At 50.8% G+C, this 20,457-nt stretch overlaps 1 protein-coding gene across 1 annotated transcript in view; it reads right to left on the reverse strand.

Annotated features, from left to right (window-relative positions):
* The window catches only part of LOC139756786 (uncharacterized), a 626,428-nt gene that overhangs the window by 321,112 nt on the left and 284,859 nt on the right, over positions 1-20,457 (reverse strand). The window contains exon 3 of the mRNA XM_071676576.1: positions 1,728-1,763. The gene's annotated coding sequence lies outside the window, so the exon portion shown is untranslated. The remainder of the gene's footprint in view (positions 1-1,727; positions 1,764-20,457) is intronic.

Below are 20,457 nucleotides of genomic sequence, written 5' to 3' on the forward strand. Positions count from 1 at the left end.
CACCGAGACCCCAGTCCCTAGACCTGTGCACTCTGAGCCCTCTCGTGCGCCAAAGAAAGCACATAATAAATTCGCTCGACTCGACGCAAAAATCAAAATCAATCTCTCCCTTGCCCTCTAGTTATCTGAAACTGTACTGGACCTTAACGCCCTTTATCAAGAGGGGAGGAGGAGCAGAAAGCGAGTTAATAAAGACCTCAATAACTTGCAGAGAACAGTATTCAACAAGGAGGGAGTGGCCGTGGTTCCGAAGGGCCACTGGACGTGTACAGTTGTCACAGTCGTATAGGAAGGCCAGAGCTGGTGCCCTTCTACGTCCCTCGTCCACCAGCATCTCTCCTGGGGCGGTCTTGACGGTGGTTTCCTTGCGGACGACCTGGCCACATGATGCAGACTGCATCGAGGCCCTACATAGCCCTTTAGTACTTGGAGGACGCGTTCCTGTATGAGGGGCAAGGTAAAACCATCGCCCGGTGCAAGGTTCGAACCGGGTGACGATCGAGACACAGATATACCTATTCTTCTCCCACCAGGCCGGTCTAGTCCGCCGACATGGATCCCCTCATCGTCAAGTGAGACGTGAGCTGGCTAGCTTGCTCGTCCGAGAAGACTTTAAAGTTACCGAAGTCCGCATTCGAAGAAAGGGAAGTCAGGACCGGATCAAACTTGGGTGAACGTGGTCAGACTGGGGTGGGGGAGGGCCCGGGATCGTCAGGGGCCAGGCCCTGGGTGGTGGAGGAATTATACCGTCTGGGTTATCAATAGAGTTCTCCTCTACCCCAGACTCGTCGGTCCGAGTTCATTTCTTTAGGGGCGACGGGATTTTAGTGCCGAGTTCCTTCAGTGGTCGAGAGGAGGTGGGAGAGAGAAGGAAGGGGGTTAGTCATCTGTACCCTTGTTATCGGTACTCCCACCTCCTCTCTCCTACACCCCACAGCTAACAGAATATACTCAACCGGGTTCATGCGATATCTTTTCATACTACACATGTCTTAACGCGCATTACATCATGTCCGCCTGCCATCCCAATCTCACGGAGCTTTGATACAAGACGTGGTTCTCACAACATCACTGGGGAGGCTTGGCTTGGCGTGGTAACTGGGAGATGGCATCCAAAACCTCCTGATGTAGGTGGGAGATGATGGTCGCACACAAAATCTACCCTCACTTCCACCCCTATAAGTACAATGAGAGGTACATGATGGAGGGGTGACCCTGTTAATGGATGGACCCCCCTTCGGTATAGCGAGAGGCTGCATGAAACAGCAACGGGGAAACGCCGCAGATGAGCGAAACGTGTTTCTTCCGTGGTGTGTTGAATCGCTGTACCAGCAAGGTACCTCACAGAGCCAGACAACAGTACCCAACACATGACGCACGGTTAGAGAGAGAGAGAGAGAGAGAGAGAGAGAGAGAGAGAGAGAGAGAGAGAGAGAGAGAGAGAGAGAGAGAGAGAGAGAGAGAGAGAGAGAGAGAGAGACTAATACAGTAAAACACAACTCATGATGATGCGCGGAGGAGGAGACTAGCACCACGCGTGACGCCTGTGCTCCATCAGTGAGGCTTTGCCACGCACCAATAGGACAAACCCCCCAAAGGACAGCGAGGGAGAGGGAAGGAGAAACAAGACCATAGCGACTCTCCCACACCCCCGCCCGCCTCCCTCCACAGTGCTGGGACGCGGAGGGAGTAAGGCTTGGTCGACCAACAATTAAGGCGGTACTCACCCTCGAGGTGATCCTCAGACGAAGCGATGCGCCAACCTGGGGAAACAATGGAGAAATAACGTTTATATTCATATCAATCTATTACGTTAATTCTATTGATATAAAGGGCATCGATAGTGGGCATGTGTGCCTATACAACGAACCTATCATGATAGAAGTGTACATATATATATATATATATATATATATATATATATATATATATATATATATATATATATATATATATATATATATATATATATATATATATATGAAACACGAAAAGTTCCCAAGTGCACTTTCGTGTAATAATCACATGATCAGGGGAGACACAAGAGAGAAATATAACAGTCAGTTGATATACATCGAAGAGACGAAGCTAGGACGAAATTTGGTAAACGTGCATAAAACCACAGGTAAAATATAACACAATAAGTTCCCAAGTGCACTTTCGTGTAATGTAGTGATCATTACACTAAAGTGCACTTGGGAACTTATCGTGTTTCATTTTCCTCGTGGTTTTATGCATATACTCGATCACGCACACCACTCTAAACTCTTATAATATATGTTTGTGTGTAAACTATTTACCACTATATACGCCGAGAATCGAACCCTGGACTATCTAACCTCCCCCCACCCTACCCCAAAGGCCAAGTGGGCCAGGGGTTCGATTCGATTCTCGAAGTACAGTGGTAAAAGGTTTACATCAGATATCATGTGTGAATTACATGGTTAACACACACACACACACACACAACACACGACCTCCGTTTCCCAGGTAAGCAAGTTAGCGCTAGGACCAGACATTATCTATCTATCTATCTATCCATATATATATATCTATATATATATATATATATATATATATATATATATATATATATATATATATATATGTTTTTTTTGTTTTTTTCATACTATTCGCCATTTCCCGCGTTAGCGAGGTAGCGTTAAGAACAGAGGACTGGGCCTTTGAGGGAGTATCTTCACCTGGCCCCCCTTCTCTGTAGTTTTATTCAAGTGACGTACTGAGGCAGCCAGAGGGAGAGGGGCGGCTGGCCCGCAGGTGCTCAGCCTCACCGAACTCGCTCCGCTCTGTGGGCGTCCCAGGGGGTCGAACACATCTCGCTACTGACTACCAGGTGCTCTGACAGACGAACAGAGCCAACACAGCCACAGCGTCTCTCCCCGGGTGCTGTGGCACACTAGCACAGAGGGCCTACAGCAGACAACAACAGCCTCCTCCCACCTCCACACTCAAGAGGTACTGTGGGACAGAGTATCCCCCACCCCACAATCCCTCCTCCTCCTCCTCCATCTACTCTCCTCTCTCCCGCTAGTAATGTGGCGCATGGAACCTGGAATTCAATATGCGCACGGTCCAAGCCCACGACGCATAATGCTTCGGGCAGGTGCTGGCGGTGGGTCGCCTGCCTCCACCCGCCCACCAACCCACCCACCTATCCCCTAAAACCCACCTCCCAGAACCCACCACCCCTTCCCCCCCCCATCTTCCCCAAGCCTTCCAGTGACGGTGAAGTGACGGTGGGTATGAAGATGAGGTAACGATGGAATGACGCAGTGACGCTGAGCTGACAGCGAGGGTTTACGATAGAGTGACGCAGTGACGGTGAGGGGGTGGGGTAACAGTCAGGGTGACGACAAGGTGACGCTGGTGACGGTAACAGTCACGTTGACGACAAGGTGACGCGGTGACGGTGGGCGTAACGGTGACGTAACGATGGGGTTACCACCGCGGGGCTCGATCACCATAGACAACCCCCAGGTGCAAAAAAAAGAAGAAACCCCATACGGTCCACAGGCTCTCGTCACAACCCAGGTGACTGAGGTTGACGTGGTACCAACCCCCAAAGAGAAACCCCCCCCCCCAAAGGTCCAACCTCAACCCCCACCTGCTAACGACAGATGACCAACGAACAACCCCCCCACACACACAACCCCAGAGAATGAACCCCCAGCTTAACCTCAAAGGAACTATGGTTGACGTGGAGAGACTGGTCAACGGTGGACAGAAATTCTGTCATTTCAGACGGAAATTTCTTTCGATTTTCTTCCCCTGATTGCCGTTTCCTGCATCAGCGAGGTAGCGCCAGGAAACAGACAAAAGAAAGGCCCATCGACTCATATACACACACATATATACATACACGCCCATACACGTATACATATCAATATATACATACACAGCCACATACATATTTACACACGTACATTTTCATACTCGCTTGCTTTTATCCATTTCCGGCGCCACCCCGCCCCACAGGAAACAGCATCCATATGTGTGTATATATATATATATATATATATATATATATATATATATATATATATATATATATATATATATCCCTGGGGATAGGGGAGAAAGAATACTTCCCACGTGTTCCCTGCGTGTTGTAGAAGGCGACTAAAAGGGAAGGGAGCGGGGGGCGCTGGAAATCCTCCCCTCTCGTTTTTTTTTATTAATTTCCCAAAAGAAGGAACAGAGAAGGGGGCCAGGTGAGGGTATTCCCTCAAAGGCCAAGTCCTCTGTTCTTAACGCTACCTCGCTAACGCGGAAAATGGCAAATAGTATGAAAGAAAGAAAGAAATATATATATATATATATATATATATATATATATATATATATATATATATATATATATATATATATATATGTCTATCAATATTATCATTAATCTGCATTGCAGATGGAGGCTCCTATGATATACGCCAATGATGATCATTTCGACAAGCGTGCCTCTCATTAACCTGACGCGTACGCATCATCCCGCGCCAGGCCCCTGACTTACGCCCCTGAACGTATCCAATTCACTTATTTACGAGCCACAGCCAGACTGGCCGAAGGCATCTGTATAATACCGCATTTACTGTCATGTTTACAGCGTGTATAAAACATAGACGTTCATCATGCTACAGGTGGATAAACGAGCCAGGATTTAATGAAATGATACAACAGATGTTGATGTATCTTCGTCGCTTGAAGGTGTGTGTGTGTGTGTGTGTGAGGGAGGGAGGGAGAGGGAGAGACGGGTGAGGGCAAGGTGGTGGTACAGAGGGCGAGGTAAGGCTTTTCTGGGTTGCGACAGTTCCTCTGGGGTCACGCGGTCTAAGATCCCATCCACAACTTCCTCACCAGCTAACTTGTCGCTCGCACGCCCAAGTCTGCCCGTGAGACGACGACGACGACGACGAGGAGGAGGACGACGACGACGACGAAGAGGAGGAGGAGGAGGGGACTCGGCCCCATTGACTAAACACACCGATGACACAGCTCGAGAGCCGATCATCTGCCCAGGTGGGAGGGAGTGTGTGACCTAGAGGTGGAGGGAGGCCACACCTGCTGTGGTGAGGGACATGGTTAGGGGCGGCCACATATGTTGTGGTCACGGACAGCCACATAAGCTGTGGCCAGGGGCGGCCACATATGTTGTGGTCACGGACAGCCACATAGGCTGTGGCCAAGGGCGGCCACGTATGCTGTGGCCAAGGAGGATCCACGTATGCTGTGGCCAAGGAGGATCCACGTATGCTGTGGCCAAGGAGGAGCCACGTATGCTGGTGGTCGAGAGCGGCCACGTATGCTGTGGCCAAGGAGGATCCACGTATGCTGTGGCCAAGGAGGAGCCACGTATGCTGTGGCCAAGGGCGGCCACATATGCTGTGGACAAGGAGGAGCCACGTATGCTGTGGCCAAGGAGGAGCCGGGAGGCTGCAAATTATAAATTTGGAGGTTATAAATTATGGATTTGGAGGTTTGAAAGTTATAAATTTGGAGGTTACCTTAAGTTATGGATTTGGAGGCTGCAAGTTATAAATTTGGAGGTTACATAAGTTATGGATTTGGAGGCTGCAAGTTATAAATTTGGAGGTTACATAAGTTATGGATTTGGAGGTTTGCAAGTTATAAATTTGGAGGTTACATAAGTTATGGATTTGGAGGTTTGCAAGTTATAAATTTGGAGGTTACATAAGTTATGGATTTGGAGGCTGCAAGTTATAAATCCGAGGGTTGCAAGTTACGGATCTGGAGGTTGTAAGTTAGGAGCAGAGATATCTAACTCTTAGGAAGAAAATCACACGAAGAACTGTGATTGGTCAGCAGTGAACGTAGCCATACAGTGCTAACCTTCCACACACACACACACACACACACACAACATGAACACTTAACCTCATACGATGAACACTTAACCTCATACAATGAACACTTAACCTCATACAATGAACACTTAACCTCATACAATGAACACTTAACCTCATACAATGAACACTTAACCTCATACAATGAACACTTAACCTCATACAATGAACACTTAACCTCATACAATGAACACTTAACCTCACACAGTGAACACAACCTCATACAATGAACACTTAACCTCATACGATGAACACTTAACCTCATACAATGAACACAACCTCATACAATGAACACTTAACCTCATACAATGAACACAACCTCATACAATGAACACAACCTCACACAATGAACACTTAACCTCATACAATGAACACTTAACCTCATACAATGAACACTTAACCTCATACAATGAACACTTAACCTCATACAATGAACACTTAACCTCACACAATGAACACTTAACCTCACACAATGAACACTTAACCTCAGACAATGAACACAACCTCAGACAATGAACACCACTTCACCTCACAATGAACACCACTTCACCTCACACCATGAACACCACTTCACCTCACACAATGAACACCACTTCACCTCACACAATGAACACCACTTCACCTCACACAATGAACACCACTTCACCACACACCATGAACACCACTTCACCTCACACCATGAACACCACTTGACCTCACACTTCAGCTCCGCCAGTCTTAACCACGAGTTCCGCTCTGTAGTTAAAGTTCCCAGTCTTCCTGCCCGTGGGTCACTGGCTCACACTAGCATAAGATGATGTACACAATGTTGGTAATGATTCTGTGCACACCCTCTGGCCTCAGGGGCCACACTTAACACTACCAGCTGGTAAAAGAGGTTCGGTAATTCTTTTTGTCAAACGACTCATTACACTTTACGGATGACGCTTTGAATTGTGCGTGTGGGGTAAGTTTCTATATATATATATATATATATATATATATATATATATATATATATATATATATATATATATATATATATATATATATATATATATATATTCCTATGAGTCCACGGGGAAAATGAAACACGAAAAGTTCCCAAGTGTACTTTCGTGTAATAGTCATATCATCAGGGGAGACACAAGAGAGAAATGTAACAGTCAGTTGATATACATCGAAGAGGCGTCCTAGCTTCGTCTCTTCGATGCATATCAACTGACGGTTATATTTCTCTCTTGTGTCTCCCCTGATGATGTGACTATTACACGAAAGTGCACCTGGGAACTTTTCGTGTTTCATTTTCCCCGTGGACTCATAGGAATATATATATATATATATATATATATATATATATATATATATATATATATATATATATATATATATATATACACCTACCACCATCCCACCATAATTACTTTCCAAGAATGTGGATCTCCCTCATAACACAAGGATCTCATACCTCGGCAGGGTTGACCCCGTCTCCCTCATCATCACCAACACCACCACCACTCCTCCTCCACCACCACCACCAGCTCATCCCTAACTCCACCACACCACTCCTCCTCCTCCACCACCACCACCAGCTCATCCCTAACTCCACCACCACCACTGACCAGTCCACCACCACCACTGACCAGTCCTCCACCTCACCACCTCATCAGTGCCTCATCTCCCACACAACAAATCCTCTCCCCCTACACCTTCCCTACTCCCCTCCCTCCTCCTCTCCCCTCATAATCATCCCATCTTCCCCTCAAAGCTCCCCTTTGTCGCCTCGTCTTCTCCCCACCACTTCCAACCCCCCTCATCCATAACATAACCTCCCCACCCTCGTCCATTTGCATCACCTCCACCTCCCCTGGTGTCTCCCGGGTATAACCTGCTCCTCCCCACCTCCCCTCGCCCCACTGTCGTGTACATCCGGGTATCACACGTCGCGTCGTTCGCTGTGCCGTTTTCGTCACACGTTCAGCTCCGTCTGTCCCAACCCACTAATTTTCCAGAGCATGTCATCAATGTCTCCTGACTCCCTTACTCTCTCGTCTCTGCTTAACTCCCCCCCCCTTTTTTTTTCCCAACGCCCCCTCCCCTTCTCCCTATCCTCTAGCGCCCTGCCCCCCCCCCCTCATCACTCTCCCCTCCAAACCCCTTCTCCTCCAAGTCCTCCCAAATAATCCTCCACACCTCACTCTCAAAGCCCCATACACCCTCCAAAAATACCCGAGACGTCCAATGCACCTTCTCTCTCTCTCTCTCTCTCTCTCTCTCTCTCTCTCTCTCTCTCTCTCTCTTCGCCGCACCATTTTTCTCCCCCCCCCCAACACACACCTTCTCTCTCTCTCTTCTCCCACTTCTACATCCTCCCGTCTTTCCCTCCCTTCCCCCACCCTCCCCAACCTTTCCTCTTCCTCCTCCCCACCGACCGACCCCTCCCTCTCTCTCTCTCTCTCTCCCCTTTCCCCTCATCTCCCCCCAATCCCCAGCGTCCAATCAAGCGTCGCACCGCTGCGTCGGGAGGAGGTCAGTGTGTTATTGACATCTTCAGGAATGGTCGGGTCGTCTTCCGCCAACCCCCAAGGACGCCCAACCCCCAAGGACGCCCACTGCTCCCCCGGACGCCCACTGCTCCCCCAGACGCCCGCCCACCCTCCGGATGCCCGCACCCTCAGGACGCCCACCCTCCCGGACGCCCACTGCTCCCCCGGACGCCCACTGCTCCCCCGGACGCCCACTGCTCCCCCGGACGCCCGCTGCTCCCCCGGACGCCCGCTCCCTCGGACGCCGCCCACCCTCCCAGACGCCCGCTCCCCCGGACGCCCACTGCTCCCCCGGACGCCCACTGCTCCCCCGGACACGCCCACCCTCCGGACGCCCATCCCCCGGACGCCCGCTCCCTCGGACGCCCACCCTCAGGACGCCCGCACCCTCTGTACGCCCACCCTCCGTACGCCCGCTCCCTCCGGACGCCCACCCTCCGGACGCCCGCTCCCCCTGACGCCCACACCCTCCGGACGCCCGCCCGCCCCCCCGGACGCCCGCCGCCGCCACCACCACCAAATACCCTCGTCCCTTGGGGAGGTCAGAAATATGGACTGCTTCTCGCGGGAACTCCGGCCTTATTACAGGTCACAATGTAATAATTAACGCTAATTTCATAATCAATAATGATAATAAAGATCATAATTGCAACCTAAAGTTGTGTGAGCGGTTCGCGTTCCTTGGCCGCGACGCATTCACGGGCTGAGGGGCCAAGGGTCGAGCGCATAGGTACGAATCCTGGTTGTGGCAGTCTGTCCACAGTCAACCCAGCTGTTCATCCACCTCTAAGGGTTGGTCGATTGATGTCCTGTCGGGTAACTGCTGATGATGTACGCGATTGGTCGAGATGAGACTGGTTGATCTCGTAGTGGTGTGTGCGAGTTCGACTGGGCTGGGCGCAGCCGTGGTGCTACACTGCAAACTAAGGGACGTGGGAATACAGGAGACGGCATATGACGGTGGCGTGAAGGGTGCTCATTACCTGCTTCCCGAACGGTCGAAGGAGAAGGTGCCAGGTGATGGCTGGAGAGGGCTGTCGGGGTGGACCGATGTGTGTGTTACGAGCGTATGAGATGGACTGAGAATGATCTTTTACTCAGTTTCATGGACCTTTTCCCAGCAGCACTCTGTTGTGTGGTGGTGGAAAAGTAGGAATTAAGGAGACCAGATAGGGGCTTAGAGGATAGAGAGCATGAAAGCTGTGTGGGCGTTCTCGAGTTCACAGGCGCAGGGAGTCCTAATATTGCGAAACTACGAAAGGATGTAAAGACAACAAGCGAGAAGTAGCGTCGCGAGCACCTCCTGTGCGACGGGGCTAAATGGACTACATAGGCGGTGGTATTCACTCTCTCTGTATTAAGAATATGAGGACAATCGCCAGGGCGGAGTCTGTCTCTTTCTCTCCCTCTCCTACCACGCAGCCGTGACTTGCAACGCCACCACACTGAGCCTCAAGCGCTGGTGCATCTCGAGAGCCGTGGGGTCGCTCGAACTTGCGCCATAGGGTCACCGACCCACCCACCTACCCACCACACGTTCAGCTACCCTGGTAGTACACACTCAATTCGCCCCACAGATCAACTCACTCCGGGTGAAGCGACGCGAGACATATGAAGTATACGGGTACATCTGTATCAAAAAGTAGGAGGACTTATTGATTCAGCATTGGTGTAATCACATCCCAAGGTGTTGGCGTAATACAAAATAGACGAAGTAGTTTGAGCGTCTACGGCAACGGTAAATCCTAAAGAGCTAAATTACCATTAGGGACAACAGAGGAAAACGCCAGACAATGATAATGGATGATGTGAACAGACGGCTAAAACATGGGCCTCATCAGTCTCCCAGTCTGCAGCTGACAGGAGCAAAAGGCTTCGTCAGAGGTGGACACACCCGGGTAGATTCCAGTGGTCTGGTGTAACTGTGAGAGTTGACGACGCCTTAACACGATCACTCACTCACTCCTCCTCCTCCTCCTGGCCTCAGATAATGATGGTCCTTCAAATCATACGAGAGACAGACGAGCCGCCTTGGCCAGGGCATAACAGAGTTGCATGGTACCCTCAAAATGCGCCATGGCCGGAGCGTCTCTTCCACCAGCAATAGATCCATCAACCCCTCTCTCCTCCTCCTCCTCACTGCAACATGCATTCTCAAGGTTCTTACTGATGTTTCTGGTCCAATCCTCTCAACCCCAAGAAGTGTGGGAGTTCGTATCGGCGACCGACGGATGACCCATGCATCTACACCTCCTCCGCCCCACTGAGGGCTCACGTCGAAAGTGTTTGGCCACTGCAGGTTACAGCGATTCCCGTGGAGGGCGCTACAGGAAGGCTCTGGTGTCTGATGGGTGACTCTCGCTCTACTAGAGGATTGCCAGCGGGTTGGGTCATCTCGAGACGAACCAATGTCGGTTCTCTATCTTCCTTCTACGAGCGTCTTCTGGGCCACCGCGTAGATCCACCCTCGTTCCTAGCCAGTCAGCTACTAACCCTGGCACTTCCCACCTCCTTGTCTTTCCTCCTCAGAGCGCCACGTAGCCACCTCGCTAGCTAACCCATCAGTTATCCAGCCTCTCACTCGTCCCTCATACTGAAGCAAATCCGACCAGTTCAGAATCGACGTTTCCACATACCTAAAGTTTCACAAATACAACGTTTTTAAACACACACACAAAAAAAAAGTATGAAGAGTATGAGTTATACAAAAACGCTCCTCTCCTCCAAAAAAAAAAAAAATTAACTGACGAAAAGTCACGGAGACTGCCATAAGTCTCCAAACTTGCCATATTTGCAGGAGTGGTGGGGTGGCGCTGGTGAAGAGGAGGAGAGAAGAAAAAAAAAGAAAGAAGGCTTTACGCAGGCCTGATGCTCCTCAAAGACTTACTGCCTACCTAACCTTCGCGTCCTCCGCACAGGTGCTGACTTAAACTTGGCTCAAGGTAAACTCTGCTTTCGTCCATTGTCAAGATATTGCCACCCCTGGAAGGGTCTTCTCAGTCGCACTCTCCTTAAGAGAACCAGCGGTGCCATCAGACTAGCCAAAGACCATAGGGTCCTCGATCTCGAGTGTGTGTGTACTGGTCAGGTTGAAAGTGGTACATAAGTGGTGTACAAGGGGGGGTCCCTGGTGAGTCAGGGGGGGTCCCTGGTGTGTGAGAGGGGTCCCTGGTGTGTGAGGGGGTCCCTGGTGTGTGAAGGGGGGTCCCTGGTGTGTCAGAGGGTCCCTGATGTGTGAGAGGGTCCCTGATGTGTGAAGGGGGGTCCCTGGTGAGTCAGGGAGTCCCTGGTGTGTGAGAGGGTCCCTGGTGTGTGAGGGGGGTCCCTGGGGTGTGAGAGGGTCCCTGGTGTGTGATGAGGGTCCCTGGTGTGTGATGAGGGTCCCTGGTGTGTGAGGGGGGTCCCTGGAGTGTGAGGGGGGTCCCTGGTGTGTCAGAGGGTCCCTGGTGTGTGAGAGGGTCCCTGGTGGGTCAGGGGGTTCCTGGTGTGTGAGAGGGTCCCTGGTGTGTGAGAGGGTCCCTGGTGGGTCAGGGGGTTCCTGGTGTGTGAGAGGGTCCCTGGTGTGTGAGAGGGTCCCTGGTGTGTGAGAGGGTCCCTGGTGTGTGAGGGGGTCCCTGGTGTGTGAGGGGGGTCCCTGGTGTGTGAGGGGGGTCCCTGGTGTGTGAGGGGGGTCCCTGGTGTGTGAGGGGGGCCCCTGGTGTGTGAGAGGGTCCCTGGTGTGTGAGAAGGTCCCTGATGTGTGAGGGGGGTCCCTGGTGTGTCAGAGGGACCCTGGTGAGTCAGGGGGTCCCTGGTGTGTGAGGGGGGTCCCTGGGGTGTGAGAGGGGGGTCCTAAGAACCTGATAAGACGAAGGGGATTTAAGAGCCCAAGTCAAACGTCGTCTCTCAGAATCCCGAGTTAAGATAAGGCGGACGCGTGGTCTTCGATGGGGCGTGAATGCGGAGGGCGGGGAGAGGAGGAGGAGGGTTCGAGTTGAGCAAGGGATTAAAGACGGGACACACGGCAATGGGGGGGGGGGGGGGGATGCTGAGCGTTGGTGAGAGAGAGAGAGAGAGAGAGAGAGAGAGAGAGAGAGAGAGAGAGAGAGAGAGAGAGAGAGAGAGAGAGAGAGAGAGAGTAGGCCACTGAGGATGGAGTCTCGAGGTCTTTTAAGAGGTTCCACTTCGTTCTGGGGTGGGTCTTGAATGCCTTACCGGGTCATCATGACTTAGACTTCGAGTGCTGGATCTTACAACACGTAAGACAATAGATGGTAGTACTCACTATACCACAGGGTATTTGATTCCTTCGGCAGGTGGATAAGGTTCTTGTGGCTATCAGCATTACTGTACCATAGGGTATTTGATTCCTTCAGCAGGTGGATAAGGTTCTTGTGGCTATCAGCATTACTATACCATATGGTATTTGATTCCTTCAGCAGGTGGATAAGGTTCTTGTGGCTATCAGCATTACTATACCACAGGGTATTTGATTCCTTCAGCAGGTGGATAAGGTTCTTGTGGCTATCAGCATTACTATACCACAGGGTATTTGATTCCTTCAGCAGGAGGATAAGGTTCTTGTGGCTACCACGATGACCTACTGTCCTTAAAAAATCCCCAGGGAAGGAGTGATGTCCCAGGTTGGACGCGTCGTACGATGGGATCCAAGACTAAAAGTCTCACCGGGGAGGGAAGGAGGGAGGGGGAAAGAGGGCTTATAGGGGACGAGGCTGATTTGCATATCTGATCCTTGCGAGCGGAGGCGCTGATGACGAGGAATGTGAGGGAGGGGAAGCAGCTCAACAGGTGGCTGGTTAACCTTGAGAGAGAGAGAGAGAGAGAGAGAGAGAGAGAGAGAGAGAGAGAGAGAGAGAGCGGAGACCGACCGAGACTGACACAAATCAGGAACCCGGCCAAACCCGGACACAGCTGGACTTGGGCCACAGCCAAGGAGAGATCAGGCCACAGAGCCACAGTGAAGTGACAGAACTGAATGCGGTCAAGAGTTCCAGCCACACAGAGGACCGTCTCTGGTCCTACCACACAGAACCGTCTTCACTCACACACACATAATAGTAACCCCCTCCTTCTTCTTCTTCTCTTTCTTGTTCCCTTCTTCTCTTTCTTCTTCTCGATCTTCTTCTCTTTCTTCTTCTTCTTGTTCCCCTTCTTCTCTTTCTTCTTCCCCATCTTCTTCTTCTCTTTCTTCTTCTTCTTCTTCTTCTTCTTCTTCTTCTTCTTCTTCTTCTTCTTCTTCCCCTTCTCCTCTTTCTTCTTCCCCATCTTCTTCTCTTTCTTCTTCTTCTTCTTCTTCTTCTTCTTCTTCTTCTTCTTCTTCTTCTTCTTCTACCCCTTCTGCTCTTTCTTCTTCACCATCTTCTTCTTCTTCTTCTTCTTCTTCTTCTTCTTCTTCTTCTTTTCTTTCTGTAGATTCCCTTAAACTCGTCTCTGGTCCTTTTCTCCAGTCTATCAGCCCAAAATATCGTAATGTACGATGCTGTACACCCCACCACTTAACGTAAACCGAATCGTAACCCACCCGCCCCTTCAGAACATGCTGACGAAGAAACCGGTCCGCTCAGCTGAAGCACTCGAAGAGCTGCGGTAAACAGAACACGAAGGGCCTCTTACCATCAGGCGAGTGGACCGCCCCAAGGGGCTTGGTCCAGGTACCTGACGAAGTCCTCAGTACCTTCCATGTTCAACAAGACAAATAGCTCTTCAACGGAGCTATATGAAATACAAAAAATATGAGCCCTGGTGTATTAGTGATACAGACCGAGACTACAATCATACTAGGATTTCAAATCGTTACGTAAACAGCTGTCAGTAATGCTACACTCATACTAGGCTTCCAAATGCCAATATAAACTACTGTCAGTAATGCTACAGTCATTCTAGGATTTCAAATGGCATTATAAACTACTGCCATTACAGGCTAATGGCTCACTATAACCCAGAGCCGACCAGGTACCTCACTAAGTATGGACGTTACCACAAGACTTCAATGGCACCATCGCGCGGGTAACATCAGCAACGTAAGAAGACCATACCTGGAATATCTGGAATACAGAGTTCCAGAATGCATATTCCTGGAATACAACAGTTCCAGGATGCATATTCCTGGAATACAACAGTTCCAGGATGCATATTCCTGGAATACAACAGTTCCAGGATGCATATTCCTGGAATACAACAGTTCCAGGATGCGCAGACCTGGAAGACAACAGTTCCAGGATGCATATTCCTGGAATACAACAGTTCCAGGATGCATATTCCTGGAATACAACAGTTCCAGGATGCGCAGACCTGGAATACAACAGTTCCAGGATGCATATTCCTGGAATACAACAGTTCCAGGATGCATATTCCTGGAATACAACAGTACCTCTAAGCAGTGGCCTCGTTGAGCCATGTATAATACCTTCCTTATCTACTCTAAAGTCTATTAACGACCTATCAACTTCCACCCTCCCTCTGGGTGCACAACGCATGTCTCAAATTGAGTCACACTGATGGACCGTCCGCCCGACCCACGATCTTCAACGCTCTGACCTCGAAGACCGGAGGTGTGTCCACCATGCTGGCGAGGTGCCCCTTGATGCGCTCTGAAGGAGGCGAGGAGGGCGCCGCGCCCCCTCCCTCTCTCTCTCTCTCTCTCCTGCTGCAAGGGCGTTCTCTTCCCTCGCTGCAACGACTCAACTCGGGATGAGGTGGAGCCGAGCCCGTAAAACTTTAAAAGTTATTCAGGTGGCCGACTTAAACCGCACGCGAAGAGGAGGGGAGAGAGACGTTTCCTACCTCCCTCACCGCCATGTCCAGCATTATGGCTTAAACTTGCTCCCGCCAAGTTCCTCCACACAGCTCGACAAGGACGGAGACACTTGCTGCCAAGTTTAGGGCACCGGACCACCACCACCTCCTCTTTCCCGAGGCCTTTGCTAAGACTAATAACGTTCCTGTTTGAACAACATTCTCCTTCGCACCTCCACACTGGAGGGAGTCACCACACCCTCTGGTCGCTCCCAGCAGATTAAAAAAAAGTGCAAGTGACCCAGTCTAGCTCGCACGTAGTCATCTTCGCTATACGTAGACCGTAGCAAACACACATGCGCGTACGGGCAGCCTTTTACTCCTTCGCGCACATGGTGTAGACCGAGAGGGGTTTCATACAGAGATATTAAGAGCTGGGATGAGAGTGGACATCACGGGGGGGTTTGTGTGGCCTCATGAATGATTCCAGGGTCCCAGACACCCGTCGCAACCCCGTCCAAGACTAGGTAGTCCTTCCTACCAACCCAAGACTTGCTAGATGGTCGGTGACGGCGTGTTTACGTCTTAATGTCTCCACCCTCCCTCACCTTCCCACCCACCCAACCCGGCCGCGACCAGAGGTAGGAGACCAGAGCAGGTTATACCAGGATACACATCGAAGGGGGGAACCTGGCAATAAAACTACGGTGGAGGAGGAAGGAAGGAGCACCTGGGAACACCATCAGGGGAACCTGAAAACCATTAGGATACCTGGCTATACAACCAAGGGACCCCATCCTACGTCCACTCAAGAGCCAGAGTCGTCATTCCCCCACCTACCCCACTCTACCCACCTCCTCTTCTGGTCCCCTCCCCATGTTAACATATACACACCCACTCGTGTTGACGCATGAAAAAGAGATGAGCCACTATCGCTGGAGATCTAGACAAACAATATCTTTCCTGCACAAATCAAACACAACCCCCACCCCACCTGGTGAACTCACGCGAAAATTTCGCGAAATAGATCCTCTTACTCCAGGGAATGAATACAGTTAATATTCACCCTTCCGGCACATATTTCCACAAGTCTATCGCACAAACGTCAGTTAATCGAATCGCACCGATCAATAACACTGTGGCGGGATCGTAAGTAACAACGTAACGAGTGGTTTACGTTGGGCCAACCCCAATCAGCGTTACAATGCTATTAGGTCAAACTGCCAGTACAGTGGTTGTCTCACAGAGCCACAGTCAAAACGCTGACGCAATCCAGGTCCACCAGGTTGTATATGCGAGACGCGCAGGTTGAGTGACGAGTGTCGCAGGTCGTATACCCATCTACGACGGCGTCGCAAGTTCTCTCAGCATGCGACACGCACCCACCCACACGCACATCTCCCTTACATTACACACAGGATCCCATTACCTCCCTGGGTCACCCAGGGCAGCCCATTACCTTCCAGTATCACCCAGGGCAGCCACTACCTCCCTAGGTCACCCAGGGCAGCCCCATGACCTCCCTGTGTCACCCACGGCAGCCCATTACCTTCCAGTATCACCCAGGGCAGCAACTACCTCCCCGGGTCACCCAGGGCAGCCACTACCTCCCTAGGTCACCCAGGGCAGCCCATTACCTTCCAGTATCACCCAGGGCAGCAACTACCTCCCCGGGTCACCCAGGGCAGCCAATACCTCCCCGGGTCACCCAGGTCAGCCATTACCTCCCCGGGTCACCCAGGTCAGCCCATGACCTCCCAGTGTCACCCAGGGCAGCCCATGACCTCCCCGGGTCACCCAGGGCAGCCCATGACCTCTCGGGTCACCCAGGGCAGCCCATGACCTCCCCGGGTCACCCAGGTCAGCCACTACCTCCCTAGGTCACCCACGGCACCCCATTACCTCCCAGTGTCACCCAGGTCAGCCACTACCTCCCTAGGTCACCCAGGGCATCCCATGACCTCTCGGGTCACGCAGGTCAGCCACTACCTCCCAGTGCCACCCAGGGCAGCCCATGACCTCCCCGGGTCACCCAGGTCAGCCACTACCTCCCTAGGTCACCCAGGGCAGCCCATGACCTCTCGGGTCACCCAGGTCAGCCACTACCTCCCAGTGTCACCCAGGGCAGCCCCATGACCTCCGTGTGTCACCCACGGCAGCCCCATGACCTCCGTGTGTCACCCACGGCAGCCCCCATGACCTCCGTGTGTCACCCATGGCCTCCCTGGGCGCAGGCAATGGCTTCAGCCTCATCCAGGCCCCGCACGACTCCACAAAAAAATCCTCACTTCAATCATGAAGGGAATGTGTGTTATTACCGGCAGCAACAGGTGAGCCGTGGCACCTGGCGAGCAGTGGCAGGTGAGGTGTTGAGGGAGGGAGCGAGAGAGAGAGAGAGAGAGAGAGAGAGAGAGAGAGAGAGAGAGAGAGAGAGAGAGAGAGAGAGAAGTGGAGGCTGTGGAGTGGAGAAGACGACAAAAAATAAAGTGAGTAAGTTTGTGGTGCAGATGTAGGGGTGCGGGAGGAGGAGGTGATACGAAGCGACCAGGTCCCCCCTCACACATCCCTGGGAAACCTCGACCAGTCTCGCTGGAACGTGTCGCCTCCCACCTCATGTGCACCAGGAGAAGGCAACTGGACGTGTGTTTATGAGATGACGACTCACACACACACACACACACACACACACACACACACACACAGACTGACTTAAAAATGGACTTTATACCTTCAAATTGACTTATGACTTGAGTCACACGACCGCAACAGGAAGAGACGGGAGCACCCCGAGACCAGCCCACCTCGTCTCCTGGAGAAGAGGTAAACACAGACTTCAGCTTCGTGGGAGCCTAAGGGGAAGAGAAGGATAAGGAAGGGGTGGCTCTTGAAGGCCGTATTTCAAGGTGCAATAAGGGCGCAGGTTGTGAGGCAGATCAGAGAGATTCAACACGACACACTCTTGAGGGATGTCAAGGAAAACATGTTGATTTCATATATATATATATATATATATATATATATATATATATATATATATATATATATATATATATATATATATATATATACCTACTTCCATTTCTTATCTCATTTCAGATTCGCGACAACATCCACGAGTATCCGTCTTTCTACACATAGAACAGGACGTGTTTTCCATTCATACTTTCGCATAAAACTCCAACGTCGGTATACATCCTGCAAGGTATTACTTCCTGGCTTTCTTCCCGCACGCTGATTTGCCAGAAGATGGTCGTGTGGACGGAGGGCCACGACGTCTTCTGTCACCTGTCTTTCCTAAGTATCCTAGTGTACTTACCAACCACATATTACCCCCACAGTATCTCGACCAAGACATACTAACCCAATCTATCGACCACGGCATGGAATCCTAATACATCGACCACCCCAAAACATCGACCGCCACCCCAACCTATCGACCACCACGACATACTAACTCAGCATATCGACCCCCCCCCCACACACACATTACCCCAGCATATTAACCCCCCCCACACACACATTACCCCAGCATATCGACCGCCACACATTACCCCAACATATCGACCGCCCACACATTACCCCAACATATCGGCCCCCCACACATTACCCCAACATATCGACCCCCCACACATTACCCCAACATATCGACTCCCACACATTACCCCAACATATCGACCCGCCACACATTACCCCAACATATCGACCCCCACACATTACCCCAACATATCGACCGCCACACATTACCCAGACGTTTTAATCTCCCTCACTTGCCGGGGGCCGATGATGAAACTCACGGGGCCGCCACATCAGACTTGATGATTTCTTAATCGGTTTAGTTCTGGTGACGGACTGGTGGCTGGGGCGGTCATGCATGTGACGACCTACGTGCCCGGCTTCAGGGCGTGACGACCCGCCTGTCACCAGGGGGCTGTGTGACGACCCGCTTGTCACCAGGGGGCTGTGTGACGACCCGCTTGTCACCAGGGGGCTGTGTGACGACCCACCTGTTACCAGGGGGCTGTGTGGCGACCCGCCTGTTACCAGGGGGCTGTGTGACGACCCGCCTGTCACCTGGGAGGACGTGTGACGTGCATAGAAAAATGGACGGAGGAGAAGACACTTTTAGAGCAAGTTCAACGCTGAATCCCCACAATGAATATGAATTGTTCAAAGCTAATTTACAGAACCTGCTTCCGTCGGGAACCATATTCACTTATGGACGTATACACGCGCGTGCATCCATACACAAACACGTACACAGAACGCATACACGCACGTATGAAACGAACACACACACACACACACACACACACACACACACACACACACACACGCACTACCAATGCTATCCCATAACATTGCACGTACGTAAATTCGGTCATACGCCGAAACACTGACATTAATTGTGAATTTGATAGCAAGTTATTCTGGAATGGTCTAACACCGAATGAGCAAACCGAGTTTAAGGGGATGAAACCACGCAGTCCTCGGCAAGCTGCTGCATCGTATGATTACTATCTGGCCCTCGGCAACTCAAAGTGTAGGCCGTTTTGATAACTGTTTCTCTCCTTACCCTTCGACGCTCTGGAACTCTCTACCCCCTCCCCCTCTCATTATTTTCCCAATAACTACGACCTCACACAATCTTAATTCAAGTTAAATCGACATGATAAGGAACGACACTTTTATTCTTAAACTTAGATGGAGACAGAGTCACCAAATACATACACCGGAGGAAGTTGATCGGACAAAGGATGTTGTGCAAAAGTGTGCGCCAATCAAATGTCTTTTCCTTAAACTGTTGTTACAGAGTCCTGGAATAAACTGCCAATCAGATCCTGGCATGGTAAAGACTTGTAAATATATTGGAATCGCGAGTGGATGACTATTTCATGTCCTTTTTTTTTTTTTTAATGTAACTTGACACATTGGCATGATCCGAAACATGCTTCAATCACGGCCATCTCGGGTGACAAGGGGGAAAAAAAAAAAGGCAATATGAGAAAGACAAGGGGGGAAAAAATAGGAGAGTGAAGAAATTAATTAGAACGCCACCCAGTCTTTTTTTTCTTGTAAAAGGCCCGACCTTTAAAGATGGAAAGGTTGTGAAGAGAAGGCAAAAAAAGGCAAAAAAAAAAAAAAAAAGGGAAAGAGGAGGAACTGAGAAAAAAAAGAGTTGCACGGCTTTGCTCTACGAGAGAGAGAGAGAGAGAGAGAGAGAGAGAGAGAGAGAGAGAGAGAGAGAGAGAGAGAGAGAGAGAGAGAGAGAGAAGAGGTGTACGTCTCAGGCATCATAACGGTCAATCCTCGTGTGGCTG

The sequence above is a fragment of the Panulirus ornatus genome, chromosome 23 (genome assembly GCF_036320965.1).
Source record: "Panulirus ornatus isolate Po-2019 chromosome 23, ASM3632096v1, whole genome shotgun sequence".
Taxonomy (NCBI): Eukaryota; Metazoa; Arthropoda; class Malacostraca; order Decapoda; family Palinuridae; genus Panulirus; species Panulirus ornatus.